Source organism: Oncorhynchus gorbuscha, unplaced genomic scaffold (genome assembly GCF_021184085.1).
Source record: "Oncorhynchus gorbuscha isolate QuinsamMale2020 ecotype Even-year unplaced genomic scaffold, OgorEven_v1.0 Un_scaffold_1016, whole genome shotgun sequence".
NCBI lineage: Eukaryota > Metazoa > Chordata > Actinopteri > Salmoniformes > Salmonidae > Oncorhynchus > Oncorhynchus gorbuscha.
The window spans coordinates 190,063-217,462 of NW_025745929.1; the positions used below are offsets into that span (position 1 = coordinate 190,063).

Consider the following 27,400-nt stretch of genomic DNA (forward strand, 5'->3'; position numbering starts at 1 on the left):
AAGAGATGACTATTATTCTACTGAGAGGTGAAGAGATGACTATTATTCTACTGAGAGGTGAAGAGATGACTATTATTCTACTGAGAGGTGAAGAGATGACTATTATTCTACTGAGAGGTGAAGAGATGACTATTATTCTACTGAGAGGTGAGGTGAAGAGATGACTATTATTCTACTGAGAGGTGAGGTGAAGAGATGACTATTATTCTACTGAGAGGTGAAGAGATGACTATTATTCTACTGAGAGGTGAAGAGATGACTATTATTCTACTGAGGTGAAGAGATGACTATTATTCTACTGAGAGGTGAAGAGATGACTATTATTCTACTGAGAGGTGAAGAGATGACTATTATTCTACTGAGAGGTGAAGAGATGACTATTATTCTACTGAGAGGTGAAGAGATGACTATTATTCTACTGAGAGGTGAAGAGATGACTATTATTCTACTGAGAGGTGAAGAGATGACTATTATTCTACTGAGGTGAAGAGATTGACTATTATTCTACTGAGAGGTGAAGAGATGACTATTATTCTACTGAGAGGTGAAGAGATTGACTATTATTCTACTGAGAGGTGAAGAGATGACTATTATTCTACTGAGAGGTGAAGAGATGACTATTATTCTACTGAGAGGTGAAGAGATGACTATTATTCTACTGAGAGGTGAGGTGAAGAGATGACTATTATTCTACTGAGAGGTGAAGAGATGACTATTATTCTACTGAGAGGTGAAGAGATGACTATTATTCTACTGAGAGGTAAAGAGATGACTATTATTCTACTGAGAGGTGAAGAGATGACTATTATTCTACTGAGAGGTGAAGAGATGACTATTATTCTACTGAGAGGTGAAGAGATGACTATTATTCTACTGAGAGGTGAAGAGATGACTATTATTCTACTGAAGAGATGACTATTATTCTACTGAGAGGTGAAGAGATGACTATTATTCTACTGAGAGGTGAAGAGATGACTATTATTCTACTGAGAGGTGAAGAGATGACTATTATTCTACTGAGAGGTGAAGAGATGACTATTATTCTACTGAGAGGTGAAGAGATGACTATTATTCTACTGAGAGGTGAAGAGATGACTATTATTCTACTGAGAGGTGAAGAGATGACTATTATTCTACTGAGAGGTGAAGAGATGACTATTATTCTACTGAGAGGTGAAGAGATGACTATTATTCTACTGAGAGGTGAAGAGATGACTATTATTCTACTGAGAGGTGAAGAGATGACTATTATTCTACTGAGAGGTGAAGAGATGACTATTATTCTACTGAGAGGTGAGGTGAAGAGATGACTATTATTCTACTGAGAGGTGAAGAGATGACTATTATTCTACTGAGAGGTGAGGTGAAGAGATGACTATTATTCTACTGAGAGGTGAAGAGATGACTATTATTCTACTGAGAGGTGAAGAGATGACTATTATTCTACTGAGAGGTGAGGTGAAGAGATGACTATTATTCTACTGAGAGGTGAAGAGATGACTATTATTCTACTGAGAGGTGAAGAGATGACTATTATTCTACTGAGAGGTGAAGAGATGACTATTATTCTACTGAGAGGTGAAGAGATGACTATTATTCTACTGAGAGGTGAAGAGATGACTATTATTCTACTACTGAAGAGATGACTATTATTCTACTGAGAGGTGAAGAGATGACTATTATTCTACTGAGAGGTGAAGAGATGACTATTATTCTACTGAGAGGTGAAGAGATGACTATTATTCTACTGAGATGACTATTATTCTACTGAGAGGTGAAGAGATGACTATTATTCTACTGAGAGGTGAAGAGATGACTATTATTCTACTGAGAGGTGAAGAGATGACTATTATTCTACTGAGAGGTGAGGTGAAGAGATGACTATTATTCTACTGAGAGGTGAAGAGATGACTATTATTACTACTGAGAGGTGAAGAGATGACTATTATTCTACTGAGAGGTGAAGAGATGACTATTATTCTACTGAGAGGTGAAGAGATGACTATTATTCTACTGAGAGGTGAAGAGATGACTATTATTCTACTGAGAGGTGAGGTGAAGAGATGACTATTATTCTACTGAGAGGTGAGGTGAAGAGATGACTATTATTCTACTGAGAGGTGAAGAGATGACTATTATTCTACTGAGAGTTGAGGTGAAGAGATGACTATTATTCTACTGAGAGGTGAAGAGATGACTATTATTCTACTGAGAGGTGAAGAGATGACTATTATTCTACTGAGAGAGGTGAAGAGATGACTATTATTCTACTGAGAGGTGAAGAGATGACTATTATTCTACTGAGAGGTGAAGAGATGACTATTATTCTACTGAGAGGTGAAGAGATGACTATTATTCTACTGAGAGGTGAAGAGATGACTATTATTCTACTGAGAGGTGAAGAGATGACTATTATTCTACTGAGAGGTGAAGAGATGACTATTATTCTACTGAGAGGTGAAGAGATGACTATTATTCTACTGAGAGGTGAAGAGATGACTATTAAGAGATGACTATTATTCTACTGAGAGGTGAAGAGATGACTATTATTCTACTGAGAGGTGAAGAGATGACTATTATTCTACTGAGAGGTGAAGAGATGACTATTATTCTACTGAGAGGTGAAGAGATGACTATTATTCTACTGAGAGGTGAAGAGATGACTATTATTCTACTGAGAGGTGAAGAGATGACTATTATTCTACTGAGAGGTGAAGAGATGACTATTATTCTACTGAGAGGTGAAGAGATGACTATTATTCTACTGAGAGGTGAAGAGATGACTATTATTCTACTGAGAGGTGAAGAGATGACTATTATTCTACTGAGAGGTGAAGAGATGACTATTATTCTACTGAGAGAGGTGAAGAGATGACTATTATTCTACTGAGAGGTGAAGAGATGACTATTATTCTACTGAGAGGTGAAGAGATGACTATTATTCTACTGAGAGGTGAAGAGATGACTATTATTCTACTGAGAGGTGAAGAGATGACTATTATTCTACTGAGAGGTGAAGAGATGACTATTATTCTACTGAGAGGTGAGGTGAAGAGATGACTATTATTCTACTGAGAGGTGAAGAGATGACTATTATTCTACTGAGAGGTGAAGAGATGACTATTATTCTACTGAGAGGTGAAGAGATGATTCTACTGAAGAGATTATTCTACTGAGAGGTGAAGAGATGACTATTATTCTACTGAGAGGTGAAGAGATGACTATTATTCTACTGAGAGGTGAAGAGATGACTATTATTCTACTGAGAGGTGAAGAGATGACTATTATTCTACTGAGAGGTGAAGAGATGACTATTATTCTACTGAGAGGTGAAGAGGTGAAGAGATGACTATTATTCTACTGAGAGGTGAAGAGATGACTATTATTCTACTGAGGTGAGGTGAAGAGATGACTATTATTCTACTGAGAGGTGAAGAGATGACTATTATTCTACTGAGAGGTGAAGAGATGACTATTATTCTACTGAGAGGTGAAGAGATGACTATTATTCTACTGAGAGGTGAAGAGATGACTATTATTCTACTGAGAGGTGAAGAGATGACTATTATTCTACTGAGAGGTGAAGAGATGACTATTATTCTACTGAGAGGTGAAGAGATGACTATTATTCTACTGAGAGGTGAAGAGATGACTATTATTCTACTGAGAGGTGAAGAGATGACTATTATTCTACTGAGAGGTGAAGAGATGACTATTATTCTACTGAGATGACTATTATTCTACTGAGAGGTGAAGAGATGACTATTATTCTACTGAGAGGTGAAGAGATGACTATTATTCTACTGAGAGGTGAAGAGATGACTATTATTCTACTGAAGAGATGACTATTATTCTACTGAGAGGTGAAGAGATGACTATTATTCTACTGAGAGGTGAAGAGATGACTATTATTCTACTGAGAGGTGAAGAGATGACTATTATTATTCTACTGAGGTGAGGTGAAGAGATGACTATTATTCTACTGAAGAGATGACTATTATTCTACTGAGGTGAAGAGATGACTATTATTCTACTGAGAGGTGAAGAGATGACTATTATTCTACTGAGAGGTGAGGTGAAGAGATGACTATTATTCTACTGAGAGGTGAAGAGATGACTATTATTCTACTGAGAGGTGAAGAGATGACTATTATTCTACTGAGAGGTGAAGAGATGACTATTATTCTACTGAGAGGTGAAGAGATGACTATTATTCTACTGAGAGGTGAAGAGATGACTATTATTCTACTGAGAGGTGAAGAGATGACTATTATTCTACTGAGAGGTGAAAGATGACTATTATTCTACTGAGAGGTGAAGAGATGACTATTATTCTACTGAGAGGTGAAGAGATGACTATTATTCTACTGAGAGGTGAAGATACTGAGATGACTATTATTCTACTGAGAGGTGAAGAGATGACTATTATCTACTGAGAGGTGAAGAGATGACTATTATTCTACTGAGAGGTGAGGTGAAGAGATGACTATTATTCTACTGAGAGGTGAAGAGATGACTATTATTCTACTGAGAGGTGAAGAGATGACTATTATTCTACTGAGAGGTAAAGAGATGACTATTATTCTACTGAGAGGTGAAGAGATGACTATTATTCTACTGAGAGGTGAAGAGATGACTATTATTCTACTGAGAGGTGAGGTGAAGAGATGACTATTATTCTACTGAGAGGTGAAGAGATGACTATTATTCTACTGAGAAGTGAAGAGATGACTATTATTCTACTGAGAGGTGAAGAGATGACTATTATTCTACTGAGAGGTGAAGAGATGACTATTATTCTACTGAGAGGTGAAGAGATGACTATTATTCTACTGAGAGGTGAAGAGATGACTATTATTCTACTGAGAGGTGAAGAGATGACTATTATTCTACTGAGAGGTGAAGAGATGACTATTATTCTACTGAGAGGTGAGGTGAAGAGATGACTATTATTCTACTGAGAGGTGAAGAGATGACTATTATTCTACTGAGAGGTGAGGTGAAGAGATGACTATTATTCTACTGAGAGGTGAAGAGATGACTATTATTCTACTGAGAGGTGAAGAGATGACTATTATTCTACTGAGAGGTGAAGAGATGACTATTATTCTACTGAGAGGTGAAGAGATGACTATTATTCTACTGAGAGGTGAAGAGATGACTATTATTCTACTGAGAGGTGAAGAGATGACTATTATTCTACTGAGAGGTGAAGAGATGACTATTATTCTACTGAGAGGTGAAGAGATGACTATTATTCTACTGAGAGGTGAAGAGATGACTATTATTCTACTGAGAGGTGAAGAGATGACTATTATTCTACTGAGAGGTGAAGAGATGACTATTATTCTACTGAGAGGTGAAGAGATGACTATTATTCTACTGAGAGGTGAAGAGATGACTATTATTCTACTGAGAGGTGAAGAGATGACTATTATTCTACTGAGATGACTATTATTCTACTGAGAGGTGAAGAGATGACTATTATTCTACTGAGAGGTGAAGAGATGACTATTATTCTACTGAGAGGTGAAGAGATGACTATTATTCTACTGAGAGGTGAGGTGAAGAGATGACTATTATTCTACTGAGAGGTGAAGAGATGACTATTATTCTACTGAGAGGTGAAGAGATGACTATTATTCTACTGAGAGGTGAAGAGATGACTATTATTCTACTGAGAGGTGAAGAGATGACTATTATTCTACTGAGAGGTGAAGAGATGACTATTATTCTACTGAGAGGTGAGGTGAAGAGATGACTATTATTCTACTGAGAGGTGAAGAGATGACTATTATTCTACTGAGAGGTGAAGAGATGACTATTATTCTACTGAGAGGTGAAGAGATGACTATTATTCTACTGAGAGGTGAAGAGATGACTATTATTCTACTGAGAGGTGAAGAGATGACTATTATTCTACTGAGAGGTGAGGTGAAGAGATGACTATTATTCTACTGAGAGGTGAAGAGATGACTATTATTCTACTGAGAGGTGAAGAGATGACTATTATTCTACTGAGAGGTGAAGAGATGACTATTATTCTACTGAGAGGTGAAGAGATGACTATTATTCTACTGAGAGGTGAAGAGATGACTATTATTCTACTGAGAGGTGAAGAGATGACTATTATTCTACTGAGAGGTGAAGAGATGACTATTATTCTACTGAGAGGTGAAGAGATGACTATTATTCTACTGAGAGGTGAAGAGATGACTATTATACTAGGTGAAGAGATGACTATTATTCTACTGAGAGGTGAAGAGATGACTATTATTCTACTGAGAGGTGAAGAGATGACTATTATTCTACTGAGAGGTGAAGAGATGACTATTATTCTACTGAGATGACTATTATTCTACTGAGAGGTGAAGAGATGACTATTATTCTACTGAGAGGTGAAGAAGAGATGACTATTATTCTACTGAGAGGTGAAGAGATGACTATTATTCTACTGAGAGGTGAGGTGAAGAGATGACTATTATTCTACTGAGAGGTGAAGAGATGACTATTATTCTACTGAGAGGTGAAGAGATGACTATTATTCTACTGAGAGGTGAAGAGATGACTATTATTCTACTGAGAGGTGAAGAGATGACTATTATTCTACTGAGAGGTGAAGAGATGACTATTATTCTAAGGTGAAGAGATGACTATTATTCTACTGAGAGGTGAGGTGAAGAGATGACTATTATTCTACTGAGAGGTGAAGAGATGACTATTATTCTACTGAGAGGTGAGGTGAAGAGATGACTATTATTCTACTGAGAGGTGAAGAGATGACTATTATTCTACTGAGAGGTGAAGAGATGACTATTATTCTACTGAGAGAGGTGAAGAGATGACTATTATTCTACTGAGAGGTGAAGAGATGACTATTATTCTACTGAGAGGTGAAGAGATGACTATTATTCTACTGAGAGGTAAAGAGATGACTATTATTCTACTGAGAGGTGAAGAGATGACTATTATTCTACTGAGAGGTGAAGAGATGACTATTATTCTACTGAGAGAGGTGAAGAGATGACTATTATTCTACTGAGAGGTGAAGAGATGACTATTATTCTACTGAGAGGTGAAGAGATGACTATTATTCTACTGAGAGGTGAAGAGATGACTATTATTCTACTGAGAGGTGAAAGATGACTATTATTCTACTGAGAGGTGAAGAGATGACTATTATTCTACTGAGAGGTGAAGAGATGACTATTATTCTACTGAGAGGTGAAGAGATGACTATTATTCTACTGAGAGGTGAAGAGATGACTATTATTCTACTGAGAGGTGAAGAGATGACTATTATTCTACTGAGAGGTGAAGAGATGACTATTATTCTACTGAGAGGTGAAGAGATGACTATTATTCTACTGAAGAGATGACTATTATTCTACTGAGGTGAGGTGAAGAGATGACTATTATTCTACTGAGAGGTGAAGAGATGACTATTATTCTACTGAGAGGTGAAGAGATGACTATTATTCTACTGAGAGATGACTATTATTCTACTGAGGTGAAGAGATGACTATTATTCTACTGAGAGGTGAAGAGATGACTATTATTCTACTGAGAGGTGAAGAGATGACTATTATTCTACTGAGAGGTGAGGTGAAGAGATGACTATTATTCTACTGAGAGGTGAAGAGATGACTATTATTCTACTGAGAGGTGAAGAGATGACTATTATTCTACTGAGAGGTGAAGAGATGACTATTATTCTACTGAGAGGTGAAGAGATGACTATTATTCTACTGAGAGGTGAAGAGATGACTATTATTCTACTGAGAGGTGAAGAGATGACTATTATTCTACTGAGAGGTGAAGAGATGACTATTATACTACTGAGATGACTATTATTCTACTGAGAGGTGAAGAGATGACTATTATTCTACTGAGAGGTGAAGAGATGACTATTATTCTACTGAGAGGTGAAGAGATGACTATTATTCTACTGAGATGACTATTATTCTACTGAGAGGTGAAGAGATGACTATTATTCTACTGAGAGGTGAAGAGATGACTATTATTCTACTGAGAGGTGAAGAGATGACTATTATTCTACTGAGAGGTGAAGAGATGACTATTATTCTACTGAGAGGTGAAGAGATGACTATTATTCTACTGAGAGGTGAAGAGATGACTATTATACTACTGAGATGACTATTATTCTACTGAGAGGTGAAGAGATGACTATTATTCTACTGAGAGGTGAAGAGATGACTATTATTCTACTGAGAGGTGAAGAGATGACTATTATTCTACTGAGATGATGACTATTATTCTACTGAGAGGTGAAGAGATGACTATTATTCTACTGAGAGGTGAAGAGATGACTATTATTCTACTGAGAGGTGAAGAGATGACTATTATACTACTGAGAGGTGAGGTGAAGAGATGACTATTATTCTACTGAGAGGTGAAGAGATGACTATTATACTACTGAGAGGTGAAGAGATGACTATTATTCTACTGAGAGGTGAAGAGATGACTATTATTCTACTGAGAGGTGAAGAGATGACTATTATTCTACTGAGAGGTGAGGTGAAGAGATGACTATTATTCTACTGAGAGGTGAAGAGATGACTATTATTCTACTGAGAGGTGAAGAGATGACTATTATTCTACTGAGAGAGGTGAAGAGATGACTATTATTCTACTGAGAGGTGAAGAGATGACTATTATTCTACTGAGAGGTGAAGAGATGACTATTATTCTACTGAGGTGAGGTGAAGAGATGACTATTATTCTACTGAGAGGTGAAGAGATGACTATTATTCTACTGAGAGGTGAAGAGATGACTATTATTCTACTGAGAGGTGAAGAGATGACTATTATTCTACTGAGAGGTGAAGAGATGACTATTATTCTACTGAGAGGTGAAGAGATGACTATTATTCTACTGAGAGGTGAAGAGATGACTATTATTCTACTGAGAGGTGAAGAGATGACTATTATTCTACTGAGAGGTGAAGAGATTACTATTATTCTACTGAGAGGTGAAGAGATGACTATTATTCTACTGAGAGGTGAAGAGATGACTATTATTCTACTGAGAGGTGAAGAGATGACTATTATTCTACTGAGAGGTGAGGTGAAGAGATGACTATTATTCTACTGAGAGGTGAAGAGATGACTATTATTCTACTGAGAGGTGAAGAGATGACTATTATTCTACTGAGAGGTGAAGAGATGACTATTATTCTACTGAGAGGTGAAGAGATGACTATTATTCTACTGAGAGGTGAGGTGAAGAGATGACTATTATTCTACTGAGAGGTGAAGAGATGACTATTATTCTACTGAGAGGTGAAGAGATGACTATTATTCTACTGAGAGGTGAAGAGATGACTATTATTCTACTGAGAGGTGAAGAGATGACTATTATTCTACTGAGAGGTGAGGTGAAGAGATGACTATTATTCTACTGAGAGGTGAAGAGATGACTATTATTCTACTGAGAGGTGAAGAGATGACTATTATTCTACTGAGAGGTGAAGAGATGACTATTATTCTACTGAGAGGTGAAGAGATGACTATTATTCTACTGAGAGGTGAGGTGAAGAGATGACTATTATTCTACTGAGAGGTGAAGAGATGACTATTATTCTACTGAGAGGTGAGGTGAAGAGATGACTATTATTCTACTGAGAGGTGAAGAGATGACTATTATTCTACTGAGAGGTGAAGAGATGACTATTATTATACTGAGAGGTGAAGAGATGACTATTATTCTACTGAGAGGTGAAGAGATGACTATTATTCTACTGAGAGGTGAAGAGATGACTATTATTCTACTGAGAGGTGAAGAGATGACTATTATTCTACTGAGAGGTGAAGAGATGACTATTATTCTACTGAGAGGTGAAGAGATGACTATTATTCTACTGAGAGGTGAAGAGATGACTATTATTCTACTGAGAGGTGAAGAGATGACTATTATACTACTGAGATGACTATTATTCTACTGAGAGGTGAAGAGATGACTATTATTCTACTGAGAGGTGAAGAGATGACTATTATTCTACTGAGAGGTGAAGAGATGACTATTATTCTACTGAGATGACTATTATTCTACTGAGAGGTGAAGAGATGACTATTATTCTACTGAGAGGTGAAGAGATGACTATTATTCTACTGAGAGGTGAAGAGATGACTATTATACTACTGAGAGGTGAGGTGAAGAGATGACTATTATTCTACTGAGAGGTGAAGAGATGACTATTATACTACTGAGAGGTGAAGAGATGACTATTATTCTACTGAGAGGTGAAGAGATGACTATTATTCTACTGAGAGGTGAAGAGATGACTATTATTCTACTGAGAGGTGAAGAGATGACTATTATTCTACTGAGAGGTGAGGTGAAGAGATGACTATTATTCTACTGAGAGGTGAAGAGATGACTATTATTCTACTGAGAGGTGAAGAGATGACTATTATTCTACTGAGAGTTGAGGTGAAGAGATGACTATTATTCTACTGAGAGGTGAAGAGATGACTATTATTCTACTGAGAGGTGAAGAGATGACTATTATTCTACTGAGAGGTGAGGTGAAGAGATGACTATTATTCTACTGAGAGGTGAAGAGATGACTATTATTCTACTGAGAGGTGAAGAGATGACTATTATTCTACTGAAGAGAGAGGTGAAGAGATGACTATTATTCTACTGAGAGGTGAAGAGATGACTATTATTCTACTGAGAGGTGAAGAGATGACTATTATTCTACTGAGAGGTGAGGTGAAGAGATGACTATTATTCTACTGAGAGGTGAAGAGATGACTATTATTCTACTGAGAGGTGAAGAGATGACTATTATTCTACTGAGAGGTGAAGAGATGACTATTATTCTACTGAGAGGTGAAGAGATGACTATTATTCTACTGAGAGGTGAAGAGATGACTATTATTCTACTGAGAGGTGAAGAGATGACTATTATTCTACTGAGAGGTGAAGAGATGACTATTATTCTACTGAGAGGTGAAGAGATTACTATTATTCTACTGAGAGGTGAAGAGATGACTATTATTCTACTGAGAGGTGAAGAGATTACTATTATTCTACTGAGAGGTGAAGAGATGACTATTATTCTACTGAGAGGTGAAGAGATGACTATTATACTACTGAGAGGTGAAGAGATGACTATTATTCTACTGAGAGGTGAGGTGAAGAGATGACTATTATTCTACTGAGAGGTGAAGAGATGACTATTATTCTACTGAGAGGTGAAGAGATGACTATTATTCTACTGAGAGGTAAAGAGATGACTATTATTCTACTGAGAGGTGAAGAGATGACTATTATTCTACTGAGAGGTGAAGAGATGACTATTATTCTACTGAGAGGTGAGGTGAAGAGATGACTATTATTCTACTGAGAGGTGAAGAGATGACTATTATTCTACTGAGAAGTGAAGAGATGACTATTATTCTACTGAGAGGTGAAGAGATGACTATTATTCTACTGAGAGGTGAAGAGATGACTATTATTCTACTGAGAGGTGAAGAGATGACTATTATTCTACTGAGAGGTGAAGAGATGACTATTATTCTACTGAGAGGTGAAGAGATGACTATTATTCTACTGAGAGGTGAGGTGAAGAGATGACTATTATTCTACTGAGAGGTGAAGAGATGACTATTATTCTACTGAGAGGTGAGGTGAAGAGATGACTATTATTCTACTGAGAGGTGAAGAGATGACTATTATTCTACTGAGAGGTGAAGAGATGACTATTATACTACTGAGAGGTGAAGAGATGACTATTATTCTACTGAGAGGTGAGGTGAAGAGATGACTATTATTCTACTGAGAGGTGAAGAGATGACTATTATTCTACTGAGAGGTGAAGAGATGACTATTATTCTACTGAGAGGTGAAGAGATGAATATTATTCTACTGAGAGGTGAAGAGATGACTATTATTCTACTGAGAGGTGAAGAGATGACTATTATTCTACTGAGAGGTGAAGAGATGACTATTATTCTACTGAGAGGTGAAGAGATGACTATTATTCTACTGAGAGGTGAAGAGATGACTATTATTCTACTGAGAGGTGAAGAGATGACTATTATACTACTGAGATGACTATTATTCTACTGAGAGGTGAAGAGATGACTATTATTCTACTGAGAGGTGAAGAGATGACTATTATTCTACTGAGAGGTGAAGAGATGACTATTATTCTACTGAGATGACTATTATTCTACTGAGAGGTGAAGAGATGACTATTATTCTACTGAGAGGTGAAGAGATGACTATTATTCTACTGAGAGGTGAAGAGATGACTATTATACTACTGAGAGGTGAGGTGAAGAGATGACTATTATTCTACTGAGAGGTGAAGAGATGACTATTATACTACTGAGAGGTGAAGAGATGACTATTATTCTACTGAGAGGTGAAGAGATGACTATTATTCTACTGAGAGGTGAAGAGATGACTATTATTCTACTGAGAGGTGAAGAGATGACTATTATTCTACTGAGAGGTGAGGTGAAGAGATGACTATTATTCTACTGAGAGGTGAGGTGAAGAGATGACTATTATTCTACTGAGAGGTGAAGAGATGACTATTATTCTACTGAGAGGTGAGGTGAAGAGATGACTATTATTCTACTGAGAGGTGAAGAGATGACTATTATTCTACTGAGAGGTGAAGAGATGACTATTATTCTACTGAGAGGTGAGGTGAAGAGATGACTATTATTCTACTGAGAGGTGAAGAGATGACTATTATTCTACTGAGAGGTGAAGAGATGACTATTATTCTACTGAGAGGTAAAGAGATGACTATTATTCTACTGAGAGGTGAAGAGATGACTATTATTCTACTGAGAGGTGAAGAGATGACTATTATTCTACTGAGAGGTGAGGTGAAGAGATGACTATTATTCTACTGAGAGGTGAAGAGATGACTATTATTCTACTGAGAGGTGAAGAGATGACTATTATTCTACTGAGAGGTGAAGAGATGAATATTATTCTACTGAGAGGTGAAGAGATGACTATTATTCTACTGAGAGGTGAAGAGATGACTATTATTCTACTGAGAGGTGAAGAGATGACTATTATTCTACTGAGAGGTGAAGAGATGACTATTATTCTACTGAGAGGTGAAGAGATGACTATTATACTACTGAGATGACTATTATTCTACTGAGAGGTGAAGAGATGACTATTATTCTACTGAGAGGTGAAGAGATGACTATTATTCTACTGAGAGGTGAAGAGATGACTATTATTCTACTGAGATGACTATTATTCTACTGAGAGGTGAAGAGATGACTATTATTCTACTGAGAGGTGAAGAGATGACTATTATTCTACTGAGAGGTGAAGAGATGACTATTATACTACTGAGAGGTGAGGTGAAGAGATGACTATTATTCTACTGAGAGGTGAAGAGATGACTATTATACTACTGAGAGGTGAAGAGATGACTATTATTCTACTGAGAGGTGAAGAGATGACTATTATTCTACTGAGAGGTGAAGAGATGACTATTATTCTACTGAGAGGTGAGGTGAAGAGATGACTATTATTCTACTGAGAGGTGAGGTGAAGAGATGACTATTATTGTCATGCTGGTGAATGAGGACCCAAAAGCGACTTGGCGAAAACAGAGTATTTAATCCAGAATAAACTTTACAAAACAAAAAGCATAATACTACACGTAAAGACGAGAACAGACTGGAGACTTGATCGAGAACTGCAGGTTGCCTCGGGAAGGCACTTGAACCTAGCAGACTCAGACACCTGCTCACCACGCAGCATCTGAGGGAAACACGACACGACAGGGCAAAACATAGACACAGCACGGTGAATTATAAATGAGGAACCGACAGGGCAGGTACGGGAAACAAGGAGAGAAATAGGGACTCTAATCAGGGAAAAGGATCGGGAACAGGTGTGGGAAGACTAAATGATGATTAGGGGAATAGGAACAGCTGGGAGCAGGAACGGAACGATAGAGAGAAGAGAGAGCGAGAGAGTGAGAGAGGGAGGGGAGAGAGAGGGATAGAAAGAGGGAAAGAACCTAATAAGACCAGCAGAGGGAAACGAATAGAATGGGAAGCACAGGGACAAGACATGATAATAAATGACAAAACATGACAGTACCCCCCACTCACCGAGCGCCTCCTGGCGCACTCGAGGAGGAATCCTGGCGGCAACGGAGGAAATCATCAATGAGTGAACGGTCCAGCACGTCCCGAGACGGAACCCAACTCCTCTCCTCAGGACCGTAACCCTCCCAATCCACTAAGTATTGGTGACCCCGTCCCCGAGAACGCATGTCCATGATCTTATGTACCTTGTAAATAGGTGCGCTCTCGACAAGGACGGGAGGGGGAGGGAAGACGAACGGGGGTGCGAAGAAAGGGCTTAACACAGGAGACATGGAAGACAGGATGGACGCGACGAAGATGTCGCGGAAGAAGCAGTCGCACAGCGACAGGATTGACGACCTGGGAGACACGGAACGGACCAATGAACCGCGGAGTCAACTTACGAGAAGCTGTCGTAAGAGGAAGGTTGCGAGTGGAAAGCCACACTCTCTGGCCGCAACAATACCTAGGACTCTTAATCCTGCGTTTATTGGCGGCTCTCACAGTCTGTGCCCTGTAGCGGCAAAGTGCAGACCTCACCCTCCTCCAGGTGCGCTCACAACGTTGGACAAACGCTTGAGCGGAGGGAACCCTGGACTCGGCAAGCTGGGAAGAGAATAGAGGAGGCTGGTAACCCAGACTACTCTGAAACGGAGATAACCCGGTAGCAGATGAAGGAAGCGAGTTGTGAGCGTATTCTGCCCAGGGGAGCTGTTCTGCCCAAGACGCAGGGTTTCTGAAAGAAAGGCTGCGTAGTATGCGACCAATCGTCTGATTGGCCCTCTCTGCTTGACCGTTAGACTGGGGATGAAACCCGGAAGAGAGACTGACGGACGCACCAATCAAACGACAGAACTCCCTCCAAAATTGTGACGTGAATTGCGGGCCTCTGTCTGAAACGGCGTCTAACGGGAGGCCATGAATTCTGAACACATTCTCGATAATGATTTGTGCCGTCTCCTTAGCGGAAGGAAGTTTAGCGAGGGGAATGAAATGTGCCGCCTTAGAGAACCTATCGACAACCGTAAGAATCACAGTCTTCCCCGCAGACAAAGGCAGACCGGTAATGAAGTCTAGGGCGATGTGAGACCATGGTCGAGAAGGAATGGGGAGCGGTCTGAGACGACCGGCAGGAGGAGAGTTACCCGACTTAGTCTGCGCGCAGTCCGAACAAGCAGCCACGAAACGGCGCGTGTCACGCTCCTGAGTCGGCCACCAAAATCGCTGGCGAATAGACGCAAGAGTGCCTCGAACACCGGGATGACCAGCTAACTTGGCAGAGTGAGCCCACTGAAGAACAGCCAGACGAGTGGAAACAGGAACGAAAAGGAGGTTACTAGGACAAGCGCGCGGCGACGCAGTGTGCGTGAGTGCTTGCTTAACCTGTCTTTCAATTCCCCAGACTGTCAACCCGACAACACGCCCATAAGGAAAAATCCCCTCGGGATCAGTAGAAGCCACAGAAGAACTAAACAGACGGGATAAGGCATCAGGCTTGGTGTTTTTGCTACCCGGACGGTAAGAAATCACAAACTCGAAACGAGCGAAAAACAACGCCCAACGAGCTTGACGGGCATTAAGTCGTTTGGCAGAACGGATGTACTCAAGGTTCTTATGGTCTGTCCAAACGACAAAAGGAACGGTCGCCCCCTCCAACCACTGTCGCCATTCGCCTAGGGCTAAGCGGATGGCGAGCAGTTCACGGTTACCCACATCATAGTTGCGCTCAGATGGCGACAGGCGATGAGAAAAATAAGCGCAAGGATGAACCTTATCGTCAGACTGGAAGCGCTGGGATAGAATGGCTCCCACGCCTACCTCTGAAGCGTCAACCTCGACAATGAATTGTCTAGTGACGTCAGGAGTAACGAGGATAGGAGCGGACGTAAAACGTTCTTTTAGAAGATCAAAAGCTCCCTGGGTGGAACCGGACCACTTAAAACACGTCTTGACAGAAGTAAGAGCTGTGAGAGGGGCAGCAACTTGACCGAAATTACGAATGAAACGCCGATAGAAATTAGCGAAACCTAAAAAGCGCTGCAACTCGACACGTGACCTTGGAACGGGCCAATCACTGACAGCTTGGACCTTAGCGGAATCCATCTGAATGCCTTCAGCGGAAATAACGGAACCGAGAAAAGTAACGGAGGAGACATGAAAAGAACACTTCTCAGCCTTTACGTAGAGACAATTCTCTAAAAGGCGCTGTAGAACACGTCGAACGTGCTGAACATGAATCTCGAGTGACGGTGAAAAAATCAGGATATCGTCAAGATAGACAAAAACAAAGATGTTCAGCATGTCTCTCAGAACATCATTAACTAATGCCTGAAAAACAGCTGGCGCATTGGCGAGACCAAACGGCAGAACCCGGTACTCAAAATGCCCTAACGGAGTGTTAAACGCCGTTTTCCACTCGTCCCCCTCTCTGATGCGCACGAGATGGTAAGCGTTACGAAGGTCCAACTTAGTAAAGCACCTGGCTCCCTGCAGAATCTCGAAGGCTGATGACATAAGGGGAAGCGGATAACGATTCTTAACCGTTATGTCATTCAGCCCTCGATAATCCACGCAGGGGCGCAGAGTACCGTCCTTCTTCTTAACAAAAAAGAACCCCGCCCCGGCCGGAGAGGAAGAAGGCACTATGGTACCGGCGTCAAGAGACACAGATAAATAATCCTCGAGAGCCTTACGTTCGGGAGCCGACAGAGAGTATAGTCTACCCCGAGGAGGAGTGGTCCCCGGAAGGAGATCAATACTACAATCATACGACCGGTGAGGAGGAAGGGAGTTGGCTCGGGACCGACTGAAGACCGTGCGCAGATCATGATATTCCTCCGGCACTCCTGTCAAATCGCCAGGTTCCTCCTGAGAAGTGGGGACAGAAGAAATGGGAGGGATGGCAGACATTAAGCACTTCACATGACAAGATACGTTCCAGGATAGGATAGAATTACAAGACCAATTAATAGAAGGATTATGACATACTAGCCAGGGATGACCCAAAACAACAGGTGTGAAAGGTGAACGAAAAATCAAAAAAGAAATAGTCTCACTGTGGTTACCAGATACTGTGAGAGTTAAAGGTAGTGTCTCAAATCTGATACTGGGAAGATGACTACCATCTAAGGCAAACATGGGCGTAGGCTTGTCTAACTGTCTGAAAGGAATGTTATGTTTCCGAACCCATGCTTCGTCCATGAAACAACCCTCAGCCCCAGAGTCAATCAAGGCACTGCATGTAGCACCCGAACCGGTCCAGCGTAGATGGACCGACATAGTAGTACAAGATCTAGATGAAGAGACCTGAGTAGTAGCGCTCACCAGTAGCCCTCCGCTTACTGATGGGCTCTGGCCTCTTACTGGACATGAATTAACAAAATGTCCATCAAATCCGCAATAGAGGCACAGGCGGTTGGTGATCCTCCGTTCCCTCTCCTTAGTCGAGATGCGAATCCCTCCCAGCTGCATGGGCTCAGTCTCAGAGCCAGAGGAGGGAGATGGTTGCGATGCGGAGCAGGGAAACACCGTTGATGCGAGCTCTCTTCCACGAGCCTGGTGACGAAGATCTACCCGTCGTTCTATGCGGATGGCGAGAGCAATCAAAGAGTCCACACTGGAAGGAACCTCCCGAGAGAGAATCTCATCTTTGACCACTGTGTGGAGTCCCTCCAGAAAACGAGCGAGCAGCGCCGGCTCGTTCCAGTCACTAGAGGCAGCAAGAGTACGAAACTCTATAGAGTAATCCGTTATGGATCGATCACCTTGGCATAGGGAAGCCAGGACCCTAGAAGCCTCCCCACCAAAAACTGAACGGTCAAAAACCCGAATCATCTCCTCTTTAAAGTTCTGGTAATTGTTAGAACAATCAGCCCTTGCCTCCCAGATAGCTGTGCCCCACTCTCGGGCCCGGCCAGTAAGGAGTGAAATGACGTAAGCAACCCGAGCTCTCTCTCTAGAGTATGTGTTGGGTTGGAGAGAGAACACAATCTCACACTGGGTGAGAAAGGAGCGGCACTCAGTGGGCTGCCCGGAGTAGCAAGGTGGGTTATTAACCCTAGGTTCTGGAGGCTCGGCAGGCCAGGAAGTAACAGGTGGCACGAGACGAAGACTCTGGAACTGTCCAGAGAGGTCGGAAACCTGAGCGGCCAGGTTCTCCACGGCATGGCGAGCAGCAGACAATTCCTGCTCGTGTCTGCCGAGCATGGCTCCTTGGATCTCGACGGCAGTGTTACGAGCGTCTGTAGTCGCTGGGTCCATTCCTCGGTCGGTTCCTTCTGTCATGCTGGTGAATGAGGACCCAAAAGCGACTTGGCGAAAACAGAGTATTTAATCCAGAATAAACTTTACAAAACAAAAAGCATAATACTACACGTAAAGACGAGAACAGACTGGAGACTTGATCGAGAACTGCAGGTTGCCTCGGGAAGGCACTTGAACCTAGCAGACTCAGACACCTGCTCACCACGCAGCATCTGAGGGAAACACGACACGACAGGGCAAAACATAGACACAGCACGGTGAATTATAAATGAGGAACCGACAGGGCAGGTACGGGAAACAAGGAGAGAAATAGGGACTCTAATCAGGGAAAAGGATCGGGAACAGGTGTGGGAAGACTAAATGATGATTAGGGGAATAGGAACAGCTGGGAGCAGGAACGGAACGATAGAGAGAAGAGAGAGCGAGAGAGTGAGAGAGGGAGGGGGAGAGAGAGGGATAGAAAGAGGGAAAGAACCTAATAAGACCAGCAGAGGGAAACGAATAGAATGGGAAGCACAGGGACAAGACATGATAATAAATGACAAAACATGACAATTATTCTACTGAGAGGTGAAGAGATGACTATTATTCTACTGAGAGGTGAGGTGAAGAGATGATTATTATTCTACTGAGAGGTGAAGAGATGACTATTATTCTACTGAGAGGTGAAGAGATGACTATTATTCTACTGAGAGGTGAAGAGATGACTATTATTCTACTGAGAGGTGAAGAGATGACTATTATTCTACTGAGAGGTGAAGAGATGACTATTATTCTACTGAGAGGTGAAGAGATGACTATTATTCTACTGAGAGGTGAAGAGATGACTATTATTCTACTGAGAGGTGAAGAGATGACTATTATTCTACTGAGAGGTGAGAGATGAGGTGAAGAGATGACTATTATTCTACTGAGAGGTGACTATTATTCTACTGAGAGGTGAAGAGATGACTATTATTCTACTGAGAGGTGAAGAGATGACTATTATTCTACTGAGAGGTGAAGAGATGACTATTATTCTAGAGGTGAAGAGATGACTATTATTCTACTGAGAGGTGAAGAGATGACTATTATACTACTGAGAGGTGAAGAGATGACTATTATTCTACTGAGAGGTGAGGTGAAGAGATGACTATTATTCTACTGAGAGGTGAAGAGATGACTATTATTCTACTGAGAGGTGAAGAGATGACTATTATTCTACTGAGAGGTGAAGAGATGACTATTATTCTACTGAGAGGTGAAGAGATGACTATTATTCTACTGAGAGGTGAGAGGTGAAGAGATGACTATTATTCTACTGAGAGGTGAAGAGATGACTATTATTCTACTGAGAGGTGAAGAGATGACTATTATTCTACTGAGAGGTGAAGAGGACTATTATTCTACTGAAGAGATGACTATTATTCTACTGAGAGGTGAAGAGATGACTATTATTCTACTGAGAGAGGTGAAGAGATGACTATTATTCTACTGAGAGGTGAAGAGATGACTATTATTCTACTGAGAGGTGAAGAGATGACTATTATTCTACTGAGAGGTGAAGAGATGACTATTATTCTACTGAGAGGTGAAGAGATGACTATTATTCTACTGAGAGGTGAAGAGATGACTATTATTCTACTGAGAGGTGAAGAGATGACTATTATTCTACTGAGAGGTGAAGAGATGACTATTATTCTACTGAGAGGTGAAGAGATGACTATTATTCTACTGAGAGATGACTATTATTCTACTGAGGTGAAGAGATGACTATTATTCTACTGAGAGGTGAAGAGATGAAGAGATGACTATTATTCTACTGAGAGGTGAAGAGATGACTATTATTCTACTGAAGAGATGACTATTATTCTACTGAGGTGAAGAGATGACTATTATTCTACTGAGAGATGAAGAGATGACTATTATTCTACTGAGAGGTGAAGAGATGACTATTATTCTACTGACTGAGGTGAAGAGATGACTATTATTCTACTGAGAGGTGAAGAGATGACTATTATTCTACTGAGAGGTGAAGAGATGACTATTATTCTACTGAGAAGAGATGACTATTATTCTACTGAGAGGTGAAGAGATGACTATTATTCTACTGAGAGGTGAAGAGATGACTATTATTCTACTGAGAGGTGAAGAGATGACTATTATTCTACTGAGAGGTGAAGAGATGACTATTATTCTACTGAGAGATGACTATTATTCTACTGAGGTGAAGAGATGACTATTATTCTACTGAGAGGTGAAGAGATGACTATTATTCTACTGAGAGGTGAAGAGATGACTATTATTCTACTGAAAGGTAAAGAGATGACTATTATTCTACTGAGAGGTGAAGAGATGACTATTATTATTCTAGAACAAACTACAAAGTACAAAAGGGAAAATAAGTCAGAAGTTTACATACACCTTAGCCAAATACATTTAAACTCAGTTTTTCACAATTCCTGACATTTAATCCTTGTAAAAATTCCCTGTTTTAGGCCAGTTAGGTTCACCACTTTATTTTAAGAATGTGAAATGTCAGAATAATAGTAGAGAGAATGATTTATGGCAGCTTTTATTTCTTTCATCACATTCCCAGTGGGTCAGAAGTTTACAGACACTTAATTAGTATTTGGTAACATTGCCTTTAAATTGTTTAACTTGGGTCAAATGTTTCGGGTAGCCTTCCACAAGCTTCCGACAATAAGTTGGGTGAATTTTGGCCCATTCCTCCTGACAGAGCTGGTGTAACTGAGACAGGCTTGTTGTCCTCCTTGCTCACAAACACGTTTTCAGTTTTGCCCACCAATGTTCCACATGATTGAAGTCAGGGCTTTGTGATGGTCCTGTGTAGCTCAGTTGGTAGAGCATGGCGCTTGTAACGCCAGGGTAGTGGGTTCGATCCCGGGACCACCCATACGTAGAATGTATGCACACATGACTGTTAGTCGCTTTGGATAAAAGCGTCTGCTAAATGGCATATATTATGGCCACTCCAATACCTTGACTTTGTTGTCCTTAAGCCATTTTGACATAACTTTGGAAGTATGCTTGGGGTCATCGTCCATTTGGAAGACCCATTTGCAACCAGGCTTTAACTTCCTGACAGATGTCTTGAGATGTTGCTTCAATATATACACATAATTTTCCTGCCTCATGATGCCATCAATTTTGTGAAGTGCACCAGCCCCTCCTGCAGCAAACCACCCCCACAACATGATGCTGCCACCCCCGTGCTTCACGGTTGGGATGGTGTTCTTTGGCTTGCAAGCCCCTCCCCCTTTTCCCTCCAAACATAACGATGGTCATTATGGCCAAACAGTTCTATTATTGTTTCATCAGACCGGAAGACATTTCTCCAAAAAAGTACGATATTTGTCCCCATGTGCAGTTGCAAACCTGTCTGTCTTTTTTATGGTGGGTTTGGAGCAGTGGATTCTTCCTTGCTGAGCGGCCTTTCAGGTTAAGTCGATATAGGACTCGTTTTACTGTGGATATAGATACTTTTGTACCTGTTTCCTCCAGCATCTTCACAATGTCCTTTGCTGTTGTTCTGGGATTGATTTGGATTTGCACTTTTCGACACCAAAGTACGTTCATCTCTTGGAGAAAGAATGTGTATCCTTCCTGAGCGGTATGACGGCTGCGTGGTCCCATGGTGTTTATACTTGCGTACTATTGTTTGTACAGATGAACGTGGAACCATTTTGATATTGCTCCCAAGGATTAACCAGAATTTTGGAGGTCTACAATTTTTGGTCTTGGCTGATTTATTTTTGATTTTCCCACGATGTCAAGCAAAGAGGCACTGAGTTTGAAGGTCGGCCTTGAAATACATCCACAGGTACACCTCCAATTGACCCAAATGTCAATTAGCCTATCAGATGCTTCTACAGCCATGACATAATTTTCTGGAATTTTCCAAGCTGTTTAAAGACACAGTCAACTTAGTGTATGTAAACTTCTGAACCACTGGAATTGTGATACAGTGAATTATAAGTGGAATAATCTGTCTGTAAACAATTGTTGGAAAAATTGCTTGTGTCATGCTCAAAGTAGATGTCCTAACCGACTTGCCAAAACTATAGTTTGTTAACAAGATATTTGTGGAGTGGTTGAAAAAACGAGTTTCACTGACTCCAACCTAAGTGAATGTAAACTTCCAACTTCAACTGTACATCAACAAGAAACAAGAAACAGATACATTGCAAGTAACATTACAGTGGAACAAATCTGTCAACACACAACAGGCAGAGAAGATATAGAGAGATTAAAAAGAAGGAGAGATACAGATAAAGAGATAGAGATGGAGAGAGAGAGAGACAGAGAGAGACAGAGAGAGAGAGAGACAGAGAGAGAGAACGAGGGAGAGAGAGAGAGAGAGAGAGAGAGAGAGAGAGAGAGAGAGAGAGAGAGAGAGAGAGAGAGAGAGAGAGAGAGAGAGAGAGAGAGAGAAAGAGAGAGATGAAGAGAGAAAGAGAGAGAGAGAGAGAGAGAGAGAGAGAGAGAGAGAGAGAGAGAGAGAGAGAGAGAGAGAGAGAAGAGAGAGAGAGAGAGAGAGAGAGAGAGAGAGAAGAGAGAAGAGAGAGAGAGAGAGAGAGAGAGAGAGAGAGAGAGAGAGAGAGAGAGAGAGAGAGAGAGAGAGAGAGAGAGAGAGAGAGAGAGAGAGAGAGAGAGAGAGAGAGAGAGAGAGAGAAAGAAAGAGAGAGATGAAGAGAGAGAGAGAGAGAGAGAGAGAGAGAGAGAGAGAGAGAGAGAGAGAGAGAGAGAGAGAGAGAGAGAGAGAGAGAGAGAGAGAGAGAGAGAGAGAGAGAGAGAGATGAAGAGAGAAAGAGAGAGAGACAGAAGAGAGAGAGAGAGAGAGACAGAGACAGAGAGAGAGAGAGAGAGAGAGAGAGAGAGAGACAGAGACAGAGAGAGAGAGAGAGAGAGAGAGAGAGAGAGAGAGAGAGAGAGAGAGAGAGAGAGAGAGAGAGAGAGAGACAGAGACAGAGACAGAGACAGAGACAGAGACAGAGACAGAGAGAGAGAGAGAGAGACAGAGAGAGAAAGAGAGAGAGACAGACAGAGAGACAGAGAGACAGAGGAAGAGAGAGAGAGAGAGAGAACTAGAGAGATGGAGGGGTAAATAAAGAGAGAAGGAGAGAGCGGAGTAACGTTATAGTCCTTGGTTAGTTACCGGAGAGAGCCGATGAGAGGAGAGTCCATCCGCTTCACTCCCGTAAACTCCCCAACCCGTGGTATTCCATCTGCGTGCCTCTGTTTCCCCAGTAATATCCGTTATCTGTTATCCAACCACTCCACTCGTCTCGCTGTCGGTGAGCTCCAGTTAAAATCCCGATATCCAACAGGGGGAAAAACCTCACCAGTCACGTTGTCTCAAAGCACACCGCAGTCTCAGAGAAATAGAGAGGTTTGGAACTTTAGAACCAAAACATACGGTCATACGGCCGGTAACGGGAGGGTGTTCTATCCCTGATGAGCTCCGCTCTGAAAGCCTGACAGCGCGAGTCACAAACCCGAGTTCAGCCGCACCCGGTGAAAGGCAGGACCACGTGACCGACCGACAGCCCTCCCCTCGCGCACAGGCTTACTGTACATCCAGGGAGCGCACGAGCCGAACAGCATCCGTCTGCCGATACAGTAGAAGACCCAGGCATCACACCGAGTCTCTCTAAACACAGCCCCGTCGGTCAACAAAGGGGAAGACCGGGATTGTGGAGGCTGCAACGACACTCCCAAGAGCGTTGGTTATGTTCATACATGTAATAGAGGGTAACAGTCACCACCTAGGAGAGAGACTGGGGCAGGAGGGTAATAGAGGGTAATAGTCACCACCTAGGAGAGAGACTGGGGCAGGACGGTAATAGAGGGTAATAGTCACCACCTAGGAGAGAGACTGGGGCAGGAGGGTAACAGTCACCACCTAGGAGAGAGACTGGGGCAGGAGGGTAATAGAGGGTAACAGTCACCACCTAGGAGAGAGACTGGGGCAGGTGGGTAATAGAGGGTAATAGTCACCACCTAGGAGAGAGACTGGGGCAGGAGGGTAATAGTCACCACCTAGGAGAGAGACTGAGGCAGGAGGGTAATAGTCACCACCTAGGAGAGAGACTGGGGCAGGACGGTAATAGAGGGTAATAGGCACCACCTAGGAGAGAGACTGGGGCAGGAGGGTAATAGAGGGTAATAGTCACCACCTAGGAGAGAGACTGGGGTAGGAGGGTAATAGAAGGTAACAGTCACCACCTAGGAGAGAGACTGGGGCAGGTGGGTAATAGAGGGTAATAGTCACCACCTAGGAGAGAGACTGGGGCAGGAGGGTAATAGAGGGTAACAGTCACCACCTAGGAGAGAGACTGGGGCAGGAGGGTAATAGAGGGTAATAGTCACCACCTAGGAGAGAGACTGGGGCAGGAGGGTAATAGAGGGTAATAGTCACCACCTAGGAGAGAGACTGGGGCAGGAGGGTAATAGAGGGTAACAGTCACCACCTAGGAGAGAGACTGGGGCAGGAGGGTAACAGAGGGTAACAGTCACCACCTAGGAGAGAGACTGGGGCAGGAGGGTAATAGAGGGTAATAGTCACCACCTAGGAGAGAGACTGGGGCAGGACGGTAATAGAGGGTAATAGTCACCACCTAGGAGAGAGACTGGGGCAGGAGGGTAACAGTCACCACCTAGGAGAGAGACTGGGGCAGGAGGGTAATAGAGGGTAACAGTCACCACCTAGGAGAGAGGACTGGGGCAGGTGGGTAATAGAGGGTAATAGTCACCACCTAGGAGAGAGACTGGGGCAGGAGGGTAATAGTCACCACCTAGGAGAGAGACTGAGGCAGGAGGGTAATAGTCACCACCTAGGAGAGAGACTGGGGCAGGACGGTAATAGAGGGTAATAGGCACCGCCTAGGAGAGAGACTGGGGCAGGAGGGTAATAGAGGGTAATAGTCACCACCTAGGAGAGAGACTGGGGTAGGAGGGTAATAGAGGGTAACAGTCACCACCTAGGAGAGAGACTGGGGCAGGTGGGTAATAGAGGGTAATAGTCACCACCTAGGAGAGAGACTGGGGCAGGAGGGTAATAGAGGGTAATAGTCACCACCTAGGAGAGAGACTGGGGCAGGAGGGTAATAGTCACCACCTAGGAGAGAGACTGGGGCAGGAGGGTAACAGAGGGTAATAGTCACCACCTAGGAGAGAGACTGGGGCAGGAGGGTAATAGAGGGTAACAGTCACCACCTAGGAGAGAGACTGGGGCAGGAGGGTAACAGAGGGTAACAGTCACCACCTAGGAGAGAGACTGGGGCAGGAGGGTAATAGAGGGTAATAGTCACCACCTAGGAGAGAGACTGGGGCAGGAGGGTAACAGAGGGTAATAGTCACCACCTAGGAGAGAGACTGGGGCAGGTGGGTAATAGAGGGTAATAGTCACCAGCTAGGAGAGAGACTGGGGCAGGACGGTAACAATATCATTTAGTTTGCTGACGACTCAACAGTGGTAGGCCTGATCATGAACGATGAGACCGCCCTATAGGGAGGAGGTCAGAGACCTCGCAGTGTGGTGCCCGGACAAGATCCTCCCCCTCCACTTCAGCAAGACAAAGGAGATGATCGAGGACTACAGGAAAAGGATGGCTGAACACGACCATATTCACATCGACAAGGCTGCAGTGGAGCAGGTTGAGAGCTTCAAGTTCCTTGGTGTCCACATCACCAACAAACTAACATGGTCCAAACACACCAAGACAGTCATGAAGAGGGCACGACAACACCTTTTCCCCCTCAGGAGTCTTTGGGTCCTCAGATCCTCAATAGGTTCTACAGCTGCACCATCAAGAGCATCTTGAACGGTTGCATCACCGCCTGGTATGGCAGCTGCTCGGCCTCCGACCGCAAGGCACTACAGAGGGTAGTGTGTACGGCCCAGTGCATCACTGGGGCCAAGCTTCCTGCCATCCAGGACCTCTATAACCAGGCGGTGTCAGAGGAAGGCCCAGTACATCACTGGGGCTAAGCTTCCTGCCATCCAGGACCTCTATACCAGGCGGTGTCAGAGGAAGGCCCAGTACATCACTGGGGCTAAGGCTTCCTGTACATCACCAACCAGGACCTCTATACCAGGTGGTGTCAGAGGAAGGCCCTATAGAGGGTGGTACGTACGGCCCAGTACATCAATGGGGCCAAGCTTCCTGCCATCCAGGACCTCTATACCAGGTGGTGTCAGAGGAAGGCCCTATAGAGGGTGGTACGTACGGCCCAGTTCATCACTGGGGCCAAGCTTCCTGCCATCCAGGACCTCTATACCTAAAAATGGTCAAAGTCACCCAAGTTATAGACTCTTTGTATTTCCACTCGTTCAATTTGTTTAGAAAATAATCTGTGAAAATCTAACCCGAAATGTTGTTTCAACCAGTCAAATCAGGTATTTATTCCTCAGAGATCCTAGAAGGTAACCAGACTTCACTATATCATTAGGGGTGTAGTATATCCTATAGGACACCATATCAGAGATCCTAGAAGGTAACCAGACTTCACTATATCATTACGGCTGTAGTATATCCTATAGGACACCATATCAGAGATCCTAGAAGGTAACCAGACTTCACTATATCATTAGGAGTGTAGTATATCCTTTAGGACACCATATTTGGTCAGAGAGCGCCACCTTCATGGCACGGATACGCAGACAGACTTCACTTGATCGACTTTGTCAAATAAACACCAATCAGGCTCAAACACAGCTAGCTAATGGGGCGGCAGGGTATCCTAGTGGTTAGAGACACAGACCTACTGTAGGACCCATAAAATAAACACCAATCAGGCTCAAACACAGCTAGCTAATGGGGCGGCAGGGTAGCCTAGTGGTTAGAGACACAGACCTACTGTAGGACCCATAAAATAAACACCAATCAGGCTCAAACACAGCTAGCTAATGGGGCGGCAGGGTAGCCTAGTGGTTAGAGACACAGACCTACTGTAGGACCCATAAAATAAACACCAATCAGGCTCAAACACAGCTAGCTAATGGGGCGGCAGGGTAGCCTAGTGGTTA

The 27,400-nt window shown here is 42.4% G+C and overlaps 1 protein-coding gene across 1 annotated transcript in view; it reads right to left on the reverse strand.

Annotated features, from left to right (window-relative positions):
• Window positions 1-23,881, reverse strand: part of LOC124020997 (voltage-dependent T-type calcium channel subunit alpha-1H-like) — a gene marked incomplete at its 3' end in the record, with an annotated part of 212,184 nt that extends 188,303 nt beyond the window's left edge. Inside the window, 1 exon segment of the mRNA XM_046336312.1 lies at window positions 23,528-23,881.
• Window positions 23,882-27,400: the final 3,519 nt, after the last annotated feature.